The sequence below is a fragment of the Podarcis bocagei genome, assembly GCF_964188305.1.
Source record: "Podarcis bocagei genome assembly, chromosome: 5".
Classification (NCBI taxonomy): Eukaryota; Metazoa; Chordata; class Lepidosauria; order Squamata; family Lacertidae; genus Podarcis; species Podarcis bocagei.
Genome location: NC_138129.1, coordinates 47,090,246 through 47,110,899, shown reverse-complemented (window position 1 = coordinate 47,110,899; position 20,654 = coordinate 47,090,246). Strand labels below are relative to the sequence as shown.

At 43.8% G+C, this 20,654-nt stretch overlaps 1 protein-coding gene across 4 annotated transcripts in view; it reads left to right on the top strand.

Moving 5' to 3' along the window:
• Window positions 1-20,654, top strand: part of PACSIN1 (protein kinase C and casein kinase substrate in neurons 1) — a 54,142-nt gene that overhangs the window by 6,999 nt on the left and 26,489 nt on the right. The gene's annotated exons all lie outside the window — the stretch shown is intronic.

The following is a 20,654-nucleotide window of genomic DNA, read 5'->3' as shown; positions in this document are numbered from 1 at the left end:
CCCTTAACCTCCTCTTTTCCAGGCTAAACATGCCCAGCTCCCTTAGCCGTTCTTCATAAGGCATCGTTTCCAGGCCTTTGACCATTTTGGTTGCCCTCCTCTGGACATGTTCCAGTTTGTCAGTGTCCTTCTTGAACTGTGGTGCCCAGAACTGGACACAGTACTCCAGGTGAGGTCTGACCAGAGCAGAATACAGTGGCACTATTACTTCCCTTGATCTAGATGCTATACTCCTATTGATGCAGCCCAGAATTGCATTGGCTTTTTTAGCTGCCGCATCACACTGTTGACTCATGTCAAGTTTGTGGTCAACCAAGACTCCTAGATCCTTTTCACATGTACTGCTCTCAAGCCAGGTGTCACCCATCTTGTATTTGTGCCTCTCATTTTTTTTGCCCAAGTGCAATAATTTACATTTCTCTCTGTTAAAATTCATCTTGTTTGTTTTTGCCCAGTTCTCTAATCTGTCAAGGTCGTTTTGAAGTGTGAGCCTGTCCTCTGGGGTGTTAGCCACCCCTCCCAGTTTGGTGTCATCTGCAAATTTGATCAGGATGCCCTTGAGTCCATCATCCAAGTCGTTGATAAAGATGTTGAATAAGACCGGGCCCAAGACAGAACCCTGTGGCACCCCACTAGTCACTCTTCTCCAGGATGAAGAGGAACCATTGATGAGCACCCTTTGGGTTCGGTCAGTCAGCCAGTTACAAATCCACTGAGTGGTAGCATAGTCAAGACCGCATTTTACCAGCTTCTTTACAAGAATATCATGGGGCACCTTGTCAAATGCCTTGCTGAAATCAAGGTAGGCTACATCCACTGCGTTCCCTTCATCTACCAGGCTTGTAATTCTGTCAAAAAACGAGATCAGGTTAGTCTGACATGACTTATTTTTCAAAAATCCATGCTGACTATTGGTGATCACAGCATTCCTTTCTAGGTGCTCACAGACTGTTTGCTTAATGATCTGCTCCAGAATCTTCCCTGGTATTTATGTCAGACTGACTGGGCGATAATTATTTGGGTCCTCTCTTTTCCCCTTTTTGAAAATAGGGACAACATTTGCCCTCCCCCAGTCTGCTGGGACTACGCCTGTTCTCCAGGAATTCTCAAAGATGACTGCCAGTGGTTCTGAGATCACATCTGCCAGTTCTTTTAATACTCTTGGATGCAGTTCATCTGGCCCTGGAGACTTGAATACATCTAAACTAGCCAAGTATTCTTGTACTATCTCCTTAGTTATTCTGGGCTGTGTTTCCTTTGCTGAATCATTTGCTCCAAATTCTTCAGGTCGGGCATTGTTTTCTTTATCGGAGAAGACTGAGGCAAAGAAGGCATTGAGGAGTTCAGCCCTTTCTGTGTCCCCTGTTTGCATTTCACCATCTTCTCCTCTGAGTGACCCCACTGTTTCTTTGTTCTTCCTTTTGCTACGAACATACCCATAAAAGCCTTTTTTTGTTGCTTTTAACCTCTCTAGCAAGCCTGAGTTCATTCTGTGCTTTAGCTTTTCTGACTTTGTGTCTACACGTGCTGGCTATTTGTTTGAATTCCTCTTTGGTGGTTTCCCCCCTTTTCCATTTTTTGTACACATCCTTTTTTAATCTTAACTCAGTTAAAAGTTCTTTAGATAGCCACTCTGGCTTCTTTAGGCACCTTCCATGTTTCCGTCTCATTGGTATTGCCTGACGTTGTGCTTTTACTATCTCCCTCTTAACAAACTCCCAGCCATCATGAACTCCCTTTCCTTTTAGTATTACTGTCCATGGGATCTCACCCAGCACTTCCCTAAGTTTTATGAAGTCGGTCAAGAAATTGAGTCCTAGTATGCTTGGCTGCTCCTTTCCGCTGTATAGTAAACTTCAGAAGAGCATGATCACTCACGCCTAATGATCCTTCCACTTATACCCCACTAACCAGGTCATCAACATTGGTTAGGACCAGATCTAAAATGGCTGTTCCTCATGTTGCTTCTCCCACTTTCTGGACAATGAAGTTGTCTGCAAGGCCAGTGAGGAATCTGTTTGACCTTATGCTCTTGGCTGAGTTTGACAGCCAACAAATATCCGGGTAATTGAAGTCCCCCATTACTACTATCTCCCTTCTTTTTGCATGCTTGGTCATCTGTTCCAGGAAGGCATCATCTAAGTTTGTTTTGCTTGAAAATAAAAGTGGCAATGTTAGGCACTGGGGTTGGTTTGGATTATATTGTTGGGTCCCAAACAAGTGTGTGATTTTGTATCTGTAAGATGTGGGTGCTGAACTTACTAAACCAGCCTCTTTGTTAAGGCAATGAGCCTGCTCAAGTCTGTTAGGCATCCATTCTGAAGAGCTGGTCAAGTGCAGATATGAAACCATTTCAGGAGGGGATAAGTCCCTCCCCCCACATCCTGGCTGGGAGCCACATCATCTTGTAGGTAGGAAAACAGTAGCCCAAGAGCTAGTCTTTATTTCGTCTTGTCTGAAAGACACAAGAGGCTGAATTTGCTCTGTGCTGAATCCAAGGCTTTGGGAATGCCCCCCTAGAAAGCAAGTGAGGGAGCAATGTCTGTTAATGCTATGAGCCATTCCATCCCATGCTCAGGTTGTATATATGTGTAAATAAAATTGTGGAAGGAATTTAGGACTGATGGTCTGAGGAAGGGGGTGTCAGACCTCCTTAGTTCCCCAGGCAGGCAGACAGAACTGCAAGGCAAGCAGAAGTCAGACCTTGGAGGGAGATCAAGGTATGAGTGCCAGCACTCACCATGAAGTTATAGTAAGTGCCACACTTTTAACTAGTACTTTTCTTCTAGGGGGGAGAAGGTGCTGGTACTGCGTACCCTTGAGTACCCCCAGAAAAAAAGGACTGAGAGGAAGTATTTTTGCATGCCACTCCAAACTCCTAGTGGTGCAAGATTCCAGGGTTTCAAGGCACTTCGTCAAGGTTCACACTTCCTTTTGGAAATGAGGCACAGCGGACTCAGCGGTGTCTTTATGATATATGGTATATTTACACATATATACAACCTGAGCCTACAATGGAGAGGTTCACAGCATTAACACCACAAAGGGGTCTTGTTTCTTCCGTAGCCACAGCCTTGGATTCAAACAGAAATCAAACGCTGCTCTCAAACTTTGCTCTGACTCTCCAGCTTGCTGCTTTACCTCTTCATAACACCACTCCCACTTTCAGCCCTCAACTCAGGCTTTGTCCCTATCTCTGAGTTAGTTTGCCATCTCGCACAGAGCCCCCTTTCTCTTAATGGCCCATCACCCAGGCAATCACCTCAGCATAGGAAGCTAGCCTGGGTTATTTTTTTAACACTTGCTGGATCCAGGAGTAAAAGGATATTGCATGTAATCTAATTCCTCCCCACAAACTCATAACAGTATAAATCCTCTTTAGAGTCTTGAATTGTTCTCCATTAAATTGTAGAAGTATAGTGGTTTATAGGATCATTTTTCTATATTATACTATATTTTTTCTAAGGCTATTTGGTTGGGAAAAACGGACTTCTGTTAAAATCAGTCAGGAATTAATCATCTTTTTGCAATTAAAAGTTAACAAGAGAGAGTGAGAACAAAGGAGCTTATTCACCTTATCTGAACATTGCCTCTGTGATAGTTTTTTTTCTACAAATCATCTAGATGTCCCTAGCAATTAGAGAAACATAATTCCCAAAAGCCCCCGTCACCAACTGTAACTGCATCAACACTACTTATGAGAGACAAACTGATACAAAATAGGAACAAGATGACAGTTTGTAATCTGTAGAAATTCTGTGGAAATCCGTATGTTTAGCAGTAGTTTAAGAAGAAACGAAAGTAATATTGCACCCTCCAAACAGAAGGTTTCAATCGGAATAGCTTTTAATTTCTGTGTTTACTAGAGAGAAAACAATATGGGTCTGTGGGGGGTGTATACTCTGTGTGTATGTGCTGAAAGCTAATCTTCCTTTGGAAAGCAGCTTTTTTGTAATAAATATACCGGTACCTGTGGATTTCTGACAGGCTGTCTTTAAACAGGTTGAAATTCATGTTTAGAGACATAAAAGGTTATCTTTTAAGTGTAAGAAGCTGTGTTTCACAAGGAGGAAACAAAAAAAAAACCACCCTAGCAGCATTCTAAAAGCATTTGGCTGCTTGAAATATTATTGTGTTTTAGCCTGAGCAGTTAACAAAATACAGCTAATCAACAAGAGTTATTTGTGTCAAAATGAGCCCCTAGAGGTCCTGGTGTGCCATACAATATTCATGTTACTAATAAGAATCTGTCTTAAAGTGCTTCCAATCAAGACAGTCAGGGAAGAAAAATACCCTAATTTTATAGAGAATTAAAATAGAGATTGAAGGTTGGGTGCGCTAAGAGTCAGTATAAAAAAATGTAGGCCATCATTTATTCTTCAGCCTCATATCATTTGCCCAGTACCAGTGATAACTCTTGCACCATCTCCAGGATAAGAACCTGACTACACAATTTCTAGCAGGCCTAAAATGAAATCCCATCTCTGTGTTGGATTTACTTCATTGGGTTTAATTCATTGGCATGTGATCTTAGGAGCTGCGTTCTCAGGCCCAGTTTTGACAAGTGTTTTTTTACCAGGGCCTGAAGAAATAAAAAAATGACTGCTTGGCAAGTGTTGTTGCTGCAGGATAGCAACAACATGCTAGATGCTACCCTGCTGTTGGGGTGGGACATAACCTGTCCAAGACACCCAAGTTGTATGGAGCACATATGCACAATAGTAACTTAGCACTAAGGATTGTGCTTAATTTTCTATGGCAAGGTTGAGGAACCTGTGGACCTCCAGATGTTGGACTACAAACCCCATCATTCCTGGCCCAGAGTTGGAGTCCAACAAAATCTGGAGAGTCACTCACCCATCTTTGATTATACTACCAACATTTCTATTTAATGCAGCTAGTGTACTTCAGTGGGTTCAAGACCAGAAATCTTGGGCAAGGTCTCTAAGCATCATTTTCTACATAAAATGGAAATCATTTCAAAGGATTGTTGGGATGTGGAAATATTTGATCATTTTAATTTTATTTTTGCAGCTGAAATTCAGGACAAATCAATAGGGGCCTCTTCACATATCCATGGGAGGCAAACTAGTTAATTTACATTGCTGCTTTATTTTTTAATGGCAAATATTTAGAGAGCCACCAATATTTGCTTGTTCCTGTGAATAACTTGGGGATTTTTGTGTGTATGCTTTCTGTTACATAATCCTGCTTCTTCAACAACACACTGGAAATGTTCACATGTATATTTACCCTGCCAGAATCCTCCCCTCCTGCCATGGAGCCAGTCCTCTGCAGATTTCCTATAACACACCAATCAGTACTTTGCTACTTAGAGGTGTGATATTGGTAAGCCTGTTACAGAAAGTGACAAGAAATGGTAGGCTTCCTCCCACATATGCCTATTTGCATAGTGATAGGAATCACACATATATAAAGCTGTGGATTTTAGATGATGTCTGAACACTGACCTTATGCAGGTATTCTAAATCCCTCACCCAATAAGGGGGAGCAGGGACCAGTTTTGCCTCCCACTCTGTTGCCAACTCCATTGGAGAGATAACTTCTAAACCAGGGAGCCTGCTCTGCTCATATAGGCTCGCCACAAGATTTAGAACCCTGGAAGACCAGAGCTCTAAATTGTTCAGGGAGCCTACAGAAGCAGAAAAGGCTGCCTGCAGCAGAAGTTATCCCTCCAGCTCATCCTCACTGCTTGAGGGATTTAGAATCTCTGAACAGGGCTCTCCTCTCCCATCAATCTAATTTTCTTAGGTGGAAGATGGACCTAGCTATTTCTGCTTTTAGTATTCTGACCAAATATCTAATCACTTAAATCAAGGGGATATACTTTCTGATGAAGTAATCAAGGTGATTTACCTTTCAAAATAATGCCTAACAATCTAAAAGGAGAGAGAAGAGGGAAAATAAGCAAATGTATAATAACAGAACCAGAGATAAGACAACAGAGATAAGTCATTCTCAGAGGTCATTAGAAATTTCCAAAAAGTTTAAAGCAGGGAGTAAATGAAAATCCATGCAATGATTGGCCATAGGAGATAGCACGGAGGCAATTAATTCATCAGCACACAAGGCATATCTTGCTATGCTAATGAGAATTTAGCAGTAGGAAACAGCATTAAGATTTAGGGCTGCAATCCCACGCCCACTAAGCGCCCACCGAATTCAGTGGGACATATTTCTGGGTAAAACGTAGAATTGTGCTGGAAAAGTTTAATGTGAAGGAATTATGTTATAGTCTAGTTTTCTGTAACCTGTTTTGCAACTGCCATGCCCGCCCACCCCCACACATTTAACCATTCTCAAGACATATATTTGCTTTAGCTTCTTTCAAATTGGTATTTAATTACTACATACATCTGTTGAACATGAGTGGTCTCATTTCCTTTAGGATGGAATTGGACCTGTGTTTCTCTTGTGCTACTAATGCAGGAACTAGGAGCATGCTCACAGGGGAATAAGCGCCTTCCTTAGAATAGGTACCTTCCCTCTAGCCAGCCATGTGGATCCAGACTGTTCCTTTTGCTGTTCTTGCTGTGCCCTTTAAATCGAGGAGCTCCAGTCCCTTGACTTCCTTCTGCTACTTCTTTAGCACAACCTGCCCTTTGCCCTTAGTAAAGCCCCAAGACTGCTAAAAGGTTAATGGTGGCTGTTGAGTCCCACTGATTTCAGAGAACAGACCTCTCAGCTGAATTCAGTAGCCGGTTCTGTAGCTGTCACAGGATGCTGCAGTCATATCACTTACCAGGCACTAGAAACTGAAATAAGACACCAGTGACATGAGGCTATTCCAATTCCACGCTGTGACCACAGACAAAACATATCTGAAAGAATTCTATGGGATCTTACAGGTTACTTCTACATCTGACAACGTATGTTTTATGTTTCGTGGTGGAGGGGGGGCATAAAACCTGAGACTCAGCTGTGAAATACAGTTTGACTTTCAGGCATATTAAATCTTTGTTATTTGGTGGCCTTTGCTATTGATGACAATAAACTTGGGGCAGACCAAACCTTTTCCTCCAAGAGGGGAAGGATAGACCCATTGACCAACCTTAGTCATATTCATTAATTTCAGCGGGTCTACTTGGAATAATACCTCCCTTAGTCTCTCTTTCATCAAAACATGGAAAGCAACTCAGTGGCTATTCTTATTTTTCTTGATCAGTGCCATGATCCATTCAAGGAGCACTAGTTTGCTTGCAGAGAGGAAGTTTCCCTGCCATACTCTATCTACTCAATTGACTTTTGGTCCCAGCCATGCATATATTCCACCCCTCTCGAAAGAGTAAGTGAAACTGAGTGCTGGACCAGACTATCTTAATGGAATAGAAATAGGCCAATTTGCAGCTAGGAACTGATCATCAGATATCTAGTCTATGCCAGTTTCACATGTGTTCATTCATAACTCCATTCTATCCTGTCTCCACATTATACTGCACATTTTCTTAACATCTACATGAAAATCCATTTTTACATAGATGTTTTTGCTCAAGGTATGTATTTCTAGATGCAGTTTATCCTACATCTGGAGAAATGCAAAATCCAAAGAGTAACTATGTTCCAAGGCAATGGCAACATAGTAAATGAGTGAAGCCAGGCATATACATTCCTCTTTACCCTGGCATTTGCTGATTAAACAATCTACAGACTTTTAAATGTGCCTGGGGGATATGTTTTGTTTTATTTTGTTTGTTAGTTTGTTTGTTATGTTACATATTTTGTGTTTTTAGACTGTAAACCACCCTGTGATCTTTGGATGAAGGATAGTATATAAATTTAATAATCAAATAATAATAAATAATCCCAATCTGCGCATCAGTCTGGGGGTATAGATCAGGTCTGTTTGTATTGGAATTTGTGGGTGGGTGGGGATCCTTAAGAATCCCTATTGCAACTGCACCACAAAGCACATAATCTTGTTTTGTGGCACAGAGTGCTGAGAATCTCAAACTGCATTTTTATAAAATGCATGGCTCTCATCTATGAAGAGAAAATGCCAATTTTCATAATCTAAAAAGTATATGGGTGCTTTATATCCCCAAATAATGTAGCATTTCCATGCAACAAGGCCCAAAGTAGCTAACAAGTGAGATTCCAATATGAAAAAAAAAATCCTATTAAATGTAAAATACAATATAAAACAAGCCAAGTAGGTGTCTTTTATAGTTAGGAGCATGTGTGCTGCAGTGGTGAGAGATGATTCACCTGCCAAAATTCTGCCCTACATAACTATTAAAATTACAGAACATGGTAATGTGGTCCCATAAGTGTGGACCTGCTCACATCCTTGCTGTAACCAGGTCCGAATTCCTCAGAAATTGGTGCAGCTGAGACACTAGCCTAAGCTGGGCAAAGGTACTCCTCACCACTGCTGCCACCTGGTCATCTAGTAAGGCTGGTAAGGCTGAAACTATGGACCTGACTTTTCAAAGCAAGTACAAACCCATCCCAAACATGTTGAATCCCCATTCCAGAATATGAGCTTATCTGTCTTCTCTGGATTGAGCCTCAGTTTGTTTGCCCTCATCTAGCCCATTACCATTTAACCCAGAGGTGGTGAACCTGGAGGCCTCAGCCCCGGTCAGCATGGCTAGTGGCCAGGGGATGACAGAGTTATAGTCCAACAACCTCTGGAGGTTCCCCACCCTTTACTTTAGTCATACAACAACATACATATCCTTTTCCTGGGAATATATACTTGCCTTCCAGACAGCCAAGTGGGTTCAGACTGTTCATTTTCTTGCTATGGCTGCGCTCACTTAAACCAATCAAGAAGCGAGTCCCTTAGCACTTTTTAAAGCTCTGCCTTCACGTAACAACCTCCACTTTGCCCTTAGCAAAGCCCTAGGTCTGCTAGAAGGTTAACAGCAGTTGAATTCTGCTGATTTGAGAACAAAGCCTTGGTGAGCAAAGACAATGTCACATTATGCCAGAAAGGACATCTCCCACTGAACCCTTTGGGATTTGGCCTTAGGGATCTTGAGCAGGGATCTGATATGACTTAAGTGCCAGAGATCGCCCCCCCCCTTTCTTCCCTCTTGCAGAGCACCTCTCCTGCATCTCTCGCAGACTCTGACACCCCTGGAATGGGTGAGTCACAGTATGTGCAGCATAGACAACACAAAGGTTCTCCAGTCAGAACATATTTCGGGGGGGGGCATTATATGAGGCATAGCCGTACCTATTGGCAGGAAGGTAATACTGGCTTGATTTAAAATGATCAGAACTAAAGGAGAAGCAGCAGTGGAGCAGGCACTTTCCCCCTCAGTTCTAAGAATCCCCACCCCCACCCCACATAAATTTACTCTCCTCTAAAAGGCACTTTGAGGCCATCCTACGCAGTATGTTAACTAGACTCCTCTAAATTGTGCCTTCTCTTAGGTACATGTGCAAGCTCCTCGCATAGCCTGCAGTGACTTTGTGACTCAGGGATGCCAAACCTGGCAAAGTACTGTAGATGCATTCTAAAGACAGCCGCATGTATTAGGAAGCTGCCTGTCAAAGACTATTTAACCCACTGTTATCTGCCCAGGATGACAGTGGCTGTCCAGGGTCTTTCACATCACTTGCTTTCAGGTTCCTTTTTATCTGAAGGTGTCTGGGACTGAACCTGGGACCTGCATTCAAGGTGTGCGCTGTATAATTAGCTGTGGTTCCTCCCCAGCACATCTACTTACACCTGTGTGTGCCCCATTCAATTATAAAAGCAAGGTGCCCCCCGCCTCATTCCACAAAGAAAATGTAGACCCTTACTGTCACTTACCTCTCTGTTGCTTCAAACACTGTTCCCCCCAGCTTGGCTCACCTCCTGGGTGATAGGCGGATAATCATTTCCCCACCAGTTCTTGCTAGTTACCTGCATATTATTTGAGGGGTGTTGATGCCTTAGGGCAAGTCATTCTGATTTCAAGGATTAGAAGTATTTCTCCAGAGCTTCCCAATCCATATGATCACATGCAAGAGCAGGAGCTTCACTCTGTGCTGGTCTGTGCCCACTGGCGGGGGAAGGGGGGGTGGGGGGATGCGGTCCGTCCCGGGTGTCATCCCTGGGGTGGGGGTGACATCGTCGTGGTGCCCCCTAGGATACTTGCCACGGCGCTTCCGTGGGATGCTCAATGTGGGCAGCGGTGCCCCCATGTTTGCCACCCCACCCCCGTGGGATGCTCACCCCGCCCCCTTGGGGCACTCGACCCACCCCCGCATGCACAGCATGTGCGCCGCTCTGGGTGCCGGAGCAGCTGGCTCCGCCTCTGTCTGTGCCTCACCTCAAGTAACAGGGGCAAGACTAGTATGAGCTGTGCAGTCCACAAGGCTCACTTTCTGTGGTATGTGTGAAGGTGTCCCAGAAGTAAAAGCATCTGAATTCGCACACTCAGTTGGCAGCATAGAAAATGGATATTTCATAGGGGCTTGGGAGGTCATCAAACCCCTTATCCAGTGTAGGATTTATCATGCAGGATGCACAGCTTACCTGACAGATGACCACCCAGCTTCTGCTTAAATGTCTCCATTGAAGGAGAGCTCACCTCATCCTGAGGTTGCTTGTTCTGCAGGTTTTACCAAAAGGACGTTTCTCTGCTTCCACCCAAGCCCTGCCCTCTGAAGCAATGGAGAACAAGTCCAGTCCATGCGTGACAGTCCATGCGTAAACCACAGAGCCTAGGGCTTGCCAATCAGAAGGTCGGCGGTTTGAATCCCCGCGATGGGGTGAGCTCCCGTTGCTCGGTCCCTGCTCCTGCCAACCTAGCAGTTCGAAAGCATGACAAAGTGCAAGTAGATAAATAGGTACCGCTCCAGCAGGAAGGTAAGCTGCGTTTCCGTGTGCTGTTCTGGTTTGCCAGAAGTGGCTTAGTCATGCTGGCCACATGACCCGGAAGCTGTACGCCGGCTCCCTCGGCCAATAAAGCGAGATGAGTGCCGCAATCCCAGAGTCGGCCACGACTGGACCTAATGGTCAGGGGTCCCTTTACCTTTACCTTTCAGGTCTCTCTTTAATTTTCTGTTCTCCAGCTTGAGTGAGACAATTTCATATTTCCTAGTACAGTTAAGCAGCACTGGAACGTTCCCCTAACAGTACATCTAAGCTACATATGTACATGTTCTCGTACCAGTTTAACTGTCACAGCTTCCCATTAAAGAAATAAAAATAAAATTATGGGAACTGTAATTTGGTGAGGATACCAAGTAACAGAGGACTCTAAGCACAGATCTCTAAGCTCCCGATTCATAGAGTACAATTCCTATGATTACCAAGCAAGAAGAGCATTACTGATTACTGCAAGAAGAGCATCTGCTGCATAGGAATTGGCATAACAAAAGGGGATAAAACTCTGCTGTCTTTGCATAAATGCAGCTCCTTGCAAGAGGACAGACTTGGGTAGACAGACTTGTATACATATGATGGAGATGCTCTTTCTGCTACTGGCAAAATCCTTTTTGTATCTCTCTGGGGAAACCCTCTGCCTTTAGGGCAGCTCAGCATCCTAGCCCATCACCTCTGATTTCATCAACCCACTCAGATTCTGTGAGGGGCAGGGATCCTACCCTATATTTGACAGGAGCCCCAGGGGTCATTTCCTTAATGGCAGATGGGATTTGTGCTTGATTAAATGCTTCAGATCTATAATGGGTGAGAGGGCGGGTGGGGAGGGGCAAGGAAGAAGACCGCATCATTCCAACATGCAGCTGCATTGTTGTCCCTCCCTCTAGTGCTGGTTACTGAAGAAGGAATCAATGAAGAGAGAGAATGGGGGTTTGTGGTTCCCATCTGGGCTTCCTTCAAGCAGACACTGGTCTCCATAAGAGGGAGAAACGCAGGAGGAGCTGATCTGGCATCATCATACATGTGCCCTATTCTAGAATATCTGGTGACAGGAAAGATCAGAATAAGGTTGTGTATGGTGGATCTAACAGTTGCTGTTTCCAGTGTATGACTAGCTAAAGAAACTCTTCCCATTCTATCGCATGTACATGTATGCATACAGTATATGCATATTTGTTTTCTCTTAAACATGGAAGGGAGAATCCTTCATATTATGACACTGGAGCAACCACAATTGGCACAGAATCCGTATACCAGTGCCTCAAATAAATGAGACAGATGGGGGTATATTTAGGCATTGCAAATACAAATATATTTGCCCCAGTATCACCCCTTGCTGTGTGATAGTGGGTGCATCGTTGAGAGCTTGAAAGGCATATTCTCTCTTGTATTTACATAAAAAAACACAGTGCTGTGTTGGCAAAGGTGGTATGCTCAGCAAAGGCATTTCTTCATCTCCCATCTACCCCACGCCCCACTGATCTATTCATATAAATAAGGGAGCATTCATAATAGCTTTGGGATATATCAAAGGAATAATTGATGCAGTTTTCTCCACATCTGACATAGACGTTTACTCTTTAGTGACCTCAGCTTTTGTTGCAGGAAAGTGTGCCCCATTGAAGAGGACGTCCTTTCCCTGCCATGTTTTGTGTAATGTCTAAATAGATACCATGTGGAACAATGCTGGTTCCCCTTAGGAGTAGATTCACTATCTGGAAAGAGCATAAGAATCCTCCTGGAAGGTTGCATCAACGGTAGCCACAGACACAGCTATCCTCCATGAATTTACCTGTTTCCCTCTTGAAACCTTTTAGCTAGTGGTCTTCATCATACTTTGCAAAAGTTAATTTTATAAATTACGTATTGTGCGGAGGAGCTGCTGACTGCCACATCAAGAGGTAAATTTTGAAGCCCTACCCTCCTCCTTACCAGAAAATCTTCTCATGAGTAAACAGATAGGGATTTCTATCATCTCTTAGGAAATGTGCAGAGGTTTTTGTTGGTTGGTTGGTTTAAAAGCCTTCATGAAAAATTGTCAGCATTTTAGTGTGCATTTCCCCCCAGTACACCCATTTTTGTATGCATTTGACTAATATACACATATTTTGCAAGCAATTTCCCATGTGGAATGCACTTTTGGGTGTTATTTTCACAAATACATGCATTTCTATGGACACATTTTCCTAATGAATGCATTTTTGTACGCACTGTTTGGCTGGATCACAAAATTCAGAGACATGCAAATTTTAAAGTATAACTGTGTACGTTACCTTTTCAAGAAGTGTGAATTAGGTAGTCCCACATTAAAATGCCAAGAAAATTAAATTTCTCTCCATCCCAATGAGTAAACAACCTATTCTCCCACTTCACACAGCAGGTAATTCTGTCGCTGTGTTTTGATTGCATAAACTTTGCACCTGCGAATAAGAATGCTGTAGGAGGAGAAGGAAAAAGAAGGAATAGCCTGCTTCTACTCCCAGCAAGGAATCCTATTGTGCAAACATGCCATAAAGGGTCAGATGTATCCCTCCATGCTACCCATTGTACTAGGAGCTGTAGGAGGCAACTCTGGGATGTGGGGGAGCATAATTTATTCTGTGCTTGCAAGATTGTCTGAGATAGGGAGGAGGGGTGTATACCCCTTCAGACTACTTCAGGATGGTGATTGGCTGATACAGTTTTTACTGCATCACAAGGGCCTGTTGTGCTTTCAGTTTCTGCCTGCGCCTGCCAGAGTGTGTTCTATCAGTTTTATCTCCGATTAGAGCACTTCTGAAGCACTCAGTCAGCATTGGATTATTTTATCTGTGATTAATAACCTTTCCCTAGAGCAGTCTATTTTGATGGGCTTGATTATCTTGTCTGCTAGATTGTGCCCGGCAGGCTACAGGAGCAGCCAGGAGGCAGTGGAATCTAACCCACTTTGGAAAGAGATGAAAGAGGAGGCATGGAAGCATATATCTTTCAAGAGAGAACTAACCTCTTAACGTTATTCTCTGTAGGCTGGCGTTTCTCATTAGTACCACTATTTCCCATTTAGATGTTTGAGTTTCTTTGGAGCCTACTATCCCACCCAGAGAATTTCAATCCTAGTTTATCATCTCCAGATTGCAGCCTTCCAAATACAGTCTTAAAGAGGCAAGCATAAATGCTCATCTGAGAGTACCTGCATTTTCCTTCTTTAGAGGGAGACATGGGGTACTCTGGCCCTGTTCTATCACTAGATTGCAAGGCTTCAGGCAGCCAGGTGAGGAAACTGGTGTATTTGTAAGCCCATTATTGACACATCCAATGGATTGCCTGGGCTGGAGTGGTTCTAAAATGTTGCTAGCTGGCTGAGGACTCTTCCAGGGAAAGTTAGGGATGATTCATACACGCCTGTACATGACTTGGTAATGTAAGAGCAATTGGGCATATTCCTCCTAAATAAATTAGTCCCAATTTAGCAGTAGCAGCTTGGTAATGGTACAAATATAATGGGAGAGGAGGGAAATTGCAGTTATGTGCATGCATGTGGCAAGTTCCTATTCTAATTGCCCTAATTTTTGCTATGTAGGATACAAGTCAGTGGAGTGGTTAAATTATTGACTAGATCAGCTGGCAAAACAGTTTCTGGTATAGTCAATGTAACTTCTAAAGGGAATTTTTAAGAGTAAGATAATGTTCTTAAATGAAGGAACATTACTAAAGAAGATGGAGCCTTGCATTGCTGCTGCTGCTTTTACAAAGGCTGTTTCTACGGATAGATGCTGATTCTGTCATATACATAATATTAATGATTGTATCCACATAATATAAATAAAGTATATATAATGTATTTAAAGGTAAAGGAACCCCTGACCATTAGGTCCAGTCGTGACCGACTCTGGGGTTGCCGTGCTCATCTCGCTTTACTGGACGAGGGAGCCAGCGTACAGCTTCTGGGTCATGTGGCCAGCATGACTAAGCCGCTTCTGGCGAACCAGAGCAGTGCACAGAAACGCCATTTACCTTCCCGCCGGAGCAGTACTTATTTATCTACTTGCACTTTGACGTGCTTTCAAACTGCTAGGTTGGCAGGAGCAGGGACTGAGCAACAGCTCACCCCGTCGCAGGGATTCAAACCAATGACCTGCTGCTCGGCAAGTCCTAGGCTCTGTGATTTAACCCACAGTGCCACCCGCGTCCCACTGGTAAAATAATTGCCCATGGACAGCTTGAAGTGCTACAGAAATATGCAAAATGAGTGGGTCAGGGAATGGCAATGTTTGTTTCTCATGAACAGCACCAACTCTACAACACTGCTTCTGATTCTTCAAAAAGCTATAATCTGTACATAACCTTTCGCTTATTACCTGGTGGCTCATCTGAACATGTGAAAACCCTCAAGTGAAAATTATTGTCCTTAAGGTGATCTCAATTAATATGAAAGATATTTCTGCTATTTTTGGTCTCATATTTTATCTATGGTGGCAGTTTTCAAACAAGCAAATCATACTCAGATGTTGTGCTTCACTAAGTGATGATCAAACGCCTGTGAACTCACCTTGGACAGTCAATAAAGTTAAAGAACCTGTGGTGCTGTGTGTTTGAAATTAAGAAATGAGCAAGTGTATCAATTCTCTCCGTGAAGATTATGTGCAAGAGCAAAGAAAGGTGCTAAAAATGTCATGTGGAAAACCAGTTGGTGTTATAGATAGAGCAGATGGCCACAGAGCTACACACCTGAGATAAGCTGTTTCTGTCCCAGCATTGCAGTAGAAGGAGCAGACCAAGATTTCCCTCTGGATTAGGTCAAGCTTGCACTTCTTTGTACAGCTTGCCACACTTACCCATTTGCACAGTTCAGATAATAACTCAGTAGAGTTTTTCTTATCCACACAAAGGTCATATCTGTACTACTTATTTTTCTTTAAAAATTATTTTATTGGTTTTCAGTTTTTTATAACAATAACAACATGTTACCTGGTTCCAAAGGGACAAGAGTAGGTTCTAGGGAGTACAATCCAGTAATGAGATGCCACCACACACCTAATTTCAGCAGCGGGGGTTACTTAGAGAAGTGCCTCACTAATCATTCTAATGCAAGGACAATTTCATAGGGGCAGAGGCAGTACTTTAAATACCTTGGTTCTAAACCAGGTTAAACCAGCCCCTTGAATTATTGTGAGGAGCTGATTGGAAGTCAATGGGGCTTTTCCCAACACTGGAAAAATATGAACTATGTAACCAATGGCAGACAAACAAATGAAATTTATTAAATAACTTCAGTATATTGCAGAAGTCAGTCCTGGATGTTAATAGAACATGGAAAATTGTGGGAAGGCTGTCTCTGTCCAGAACGAGCCAGATTTGATGCATGAACATCTGCTCCAGACAGGTGCTTTGTGCCGCTGGCGAAACCTGCACCTCTAACATAAGGACTGTATCTACGAACACCCAAAAATGATAAACGTGGCATTTGAGGGGGTATACAACATGCTTCAGAACAGAATGAACCCCCCTTCCCAGGTCAGATGGACCACCCACTCCAGAAACTCCATCTTGTCTGAACATAAGAAAATCCTGCTGGATCAGGCTAGTGGCCCACTTAATCCGGCATCCTGTCCTCACAGTGACCAACACAGGCAGGAGCTGAGCGCAACAGTACTTTCCCTTCCTGCAGTTTCCAGTAACTGGTATTCAGAAGCATACTGCTTCCAACAACAAATTGAGCTTCAGTTTATTAGCCCTCACCCAGTCCATTACCAGCTCCAAGCACTTGGTTCAGCTCTTCCACTTTTGACAAAAAGGAAAAAATATAGCTAGATAAGTGGCAACTCATTCCAAATCTCCGGATGGCATCACTCATCACTGCATATATTATGTGCATCTCCCGCCTACCATGGCCTGCTTGCTTCGTATTGGCTCTTCCAAAAAATCTTCCTTGGAAACAATTGCTGCTGCCACCTCCCCACAGAGGAACCCAGCAGTTCTCCTCCAGCAGTATCTGCTGTCGCACTGCGACTTGACAGAGCCTGTGTCATGTTTCCCTCAAGGATAAGCTGGCGAAGAATGCTGCCTACAATGTCTCATCAGCCTCAGAAACACAGGCCGTCAGTTCGAATAAAAATCCGCTCTATTTGCACCTCCTGCCATGTGGATAAGTAGTTCATAGAAATGGGGGGCAGAGAGTCTATAAAGCAACTTTTCCCAACCTGATGTTTTAGACTGCGACTCCCACCAGCCCCAGCCAGCATGGCCAACTGTCAGGGATGATGTGAGTTGTAGTACAAAACATCTGGAGGACACTCAGTTGTAGAAGGCTGGTGTGAAGACCCAGTTATTCCCCTAAGGGCCGTCCAGCATAAACACTTCGTTGATAGAGGAATCCCTCCTACGTGACTGTACTCTTAGATGTAGGCATTTTGTGATCTTAAGAGGCATCTCTCTGCACATGCGTGCACACACACACACACACACACACACACACTTATCAAGGACAAATTTATGTGTGCTGCCAATGAAGCACTGTTTTTGCTTTCATTTTTAAGAAGTCTTTCCCACCTCCAAATCCTTCATCTCACAGTGTTGCCTCTTGATTATACAACATAATAAAAGAGAGGGTTGTCATCAAACACACTGGTGCAAAGTGGAGTTTCACAGGAGTTGTGCTTATCCACAGAAGCATCGCAAGGGTCAGCAATCTTTTTCAACCGTGGGTCGGTCCACCGTCCCTCAGACCATGTGGTGGGCTGGACTATATTGGGGGGGGGGGAATGAACGAATTCCTATGCCTCACAAATAACCCAGAGGTGCATTTTAAATAAAAGGACACATTCTACTCATGTAAAAACACGCTGATTCCCGGACCATCCACGGGCCGGATTGAGAAGGTGATTGGGCCACATACAGCCCTCGGACCTTAGGTTGCCTACCTAAGGCAGCCCCAATGTGTTTCAGAATGTGCTCCCCTTCAGGATAATATATTTCCTAAAAATAAAAATCATTAAAATTATTGCAGGAGTCTACACTTGCACACATTTTTGTAAACACTAAATGCAACAATAGCAACAATGCTAATCTTATTTATTATTTACTTACTGGATTTCTTACCTGCCCTTTATCGTAAGACCCCAGGCAGATTCACATCTCGTTCATGAATAGATATTTAAAAAATCCTCTTTCCAATCTACCAAAGGCTTCTGAAAATGTTTTTGACAAGACTATATAACAAATAGTAATAGTAAAAACAAACAAATGAATGAAAATTAGAAAGCACCAGTGTGACCAAATTGTGCTATAGAGAATTAACGATCTGTAATACATTGACCTTGTCTTGGAAAGGCATACACTTTATTAGGAAGTATGCAGGATGGTAGGAGTTTCAGAACAGACAGAAGGTAGTATAACCTCTTCACGTAGGTGCATAGCTAACCTGCGGAAATGGCTGCCACAACTTACCAATGACTTGCAAAGCCTTTAAAGGGCTTTGACAGGTTAATGGAGGATAGGGCTACTCATCATGGTGGCTATATGCTACATCCAGGTTCAGAGGTAGCTGGAGAACAATAGTGGTAGAGGACCACTGTCGCCTACATGTTCTGCTTGTGGGCATTTGCTTGGCCTCTGTGGGAAGCAGGATGCTGGACTCAGTGGGCCTTTCAAGTTTCCATATAAGATGTTCTCAGAACAAGGGAGCCCTCCATTTCATACACTGTGGATTGGTTCTTCCCTGTAGCTTAACTACTGTTGCCATTATTATTGCTGTGTGTTATATTCCAAGGGAAATCATTCAAAAATCTGTTTTTTTTTTAAGAAAATCAGTATTATACTGATCAGATGTAGCAACAAGGAAATTATTCTACTTGGCATTACTGCCAAAATAAAGAAAAGCAAAAAATAGCCTGTCCTAACTCCGCATAGAAGACTCTCGTGACCTATATATACTTCTAGGAAACCCTGTCGCCTGTTATCAGTCATTCTACTTGTTTATTGCTTTTTTACCTCACCCTTCCATCACAGAGCAGCTCAGAGCAGCCCACATTGTTCCCCCTTTTATTTTATCCTTACAACAACCCTGTGAAGTAGCTGAGGCTGAGAGATAATGGCTGGCCAAATATCATCCAATGAGATTCATAGTTGAGTGGGATTTGAACCAGAGTCTCCTCAGTCCTGGTCTGGTACTATAACCATTCCACCACACTGATTTTATTAATATCATAAGGTCTAGCTCTTCATTTAACCCTGTACGCATGATTGTCAACACTCTGATCAGCTATCTTTGCCCCCAATTCCAGAAAAAGGTGGTTTCATAAGTTTCAAAACACTTTAGTTCTGGAAAGCACAGGTCTTCACAGGTCTGAGAACACACTATTCTTAGCCTTCCCTTCGTCATTTATGGTCCTTCCCACCACTTTAAATATAATCTCAGAAGTGCCAGGTGGAAATGAAGCGATAAAAACCCCTCTTTCCCTCTTACCAATCAGCTGTGTTGCCTCTTTTCACTGCAGTGAGCTGATGTGGAGTGGTTTGAAAGGGCTATACAGTGACTCTGCTTGTGCTTCTAATGTGCAAGTGTCAAAGAGGATTTCACATGAAATTCATAGCTTCTCAGGATTGTTCTTCAGAAAAGAAAGAAAAGCCCCAAACAGAAGGGGGGGGGGAAATATGAGAACAAATTGTTCACTTTTAAACCCAGATCCTCTCAACATTTCAACAACATCTTTTAGTGAGAGGAATTGATGGAAGCTCAGCTCAAGCTTAAGCTTTTGTGTCATATAAGCAGTAATATATAGTACCTGTCTATAGACCATTCCAGAGTTGTTGGGTTTTTTGTTTTGGCAGATATTTTCTGTAACATGTCGTTGATGCAATAATAGTTCATTAGTGGTGGATTTATACTTGACTGTCCACACATTGTTCCACCCAATGCTTTTTTTCTTAAAAAAAATAATGTTTAGGGGTATTCTCATTTTCCTACTCATACTGAAATACTGCCCCTCAATGAGACCAAACTTAGATTCACAAAATGTTTAGCGGTATGCCTACCTCTGCGACACCCCCCCCCCCAGAAAAAAGCACTAGTTCCACCTTTTTAGTTGTTCCGTGATGCTTCCCTAATGTTACCACATTAGTGCCCTCTGGAGGGTCATCCTTGTGCTGCAACACAACAGAAATGGGACACAAAATAAACTGGGAATATATACCGTATTTTTTGTCCCATAGGACGCTCCGCCCCATAGGACGCACCTAGTTTTTGGGGGGGGAAATAAAGGAAAAAATTTCCCCCTTTATTTCCCCCCCCCCCAAAAGCAGGTCGGGGAAACAGAACCAGGTCGAGGAACAGCGGGATGGCGGCGCTGCGCCTCCCTGCTGTCCCCCGAGCTTGTGGGGCTGGCCGATGTCTGCCCCGCGTGAGGGGCGCTCTGCATCAGGGCGCCCCCCCTGCGGGGCGGCAGGCTGCTATCCGCAGCATGGGGAGCCTTGCCGGGAACTCCTGCAAGGCTCCCCACGCTGCGGATGTCTGTCTGGCACGGGGGGCGCTCTGCTTCAGGGCGCCCCTCGCGCCGGGCAGCAGGCTGCTATCCGCAGCGTGAGGAGCCTTGCAGGGAACTCCTGCAAGGCTCCCCACGCTGCGGATGTCTGCCTGGCGCGGGGGGCGCTCTGCTTCAGGGCGCCCCGCCCGCCAAGCGGCAGGCTGCTATCCGCAGCCTAGACATCCCTGCCAGACCTCCCTAGGGCTGCCTAGGCTGCGGATGTGTTCCTGAAGCCTGGAGAGCGAGAGGGGTCGGTCGCACCGACCCCTCTCGCTCTCCAAGCTTCAGCAAAAGCCTGCATTTGCCCCATA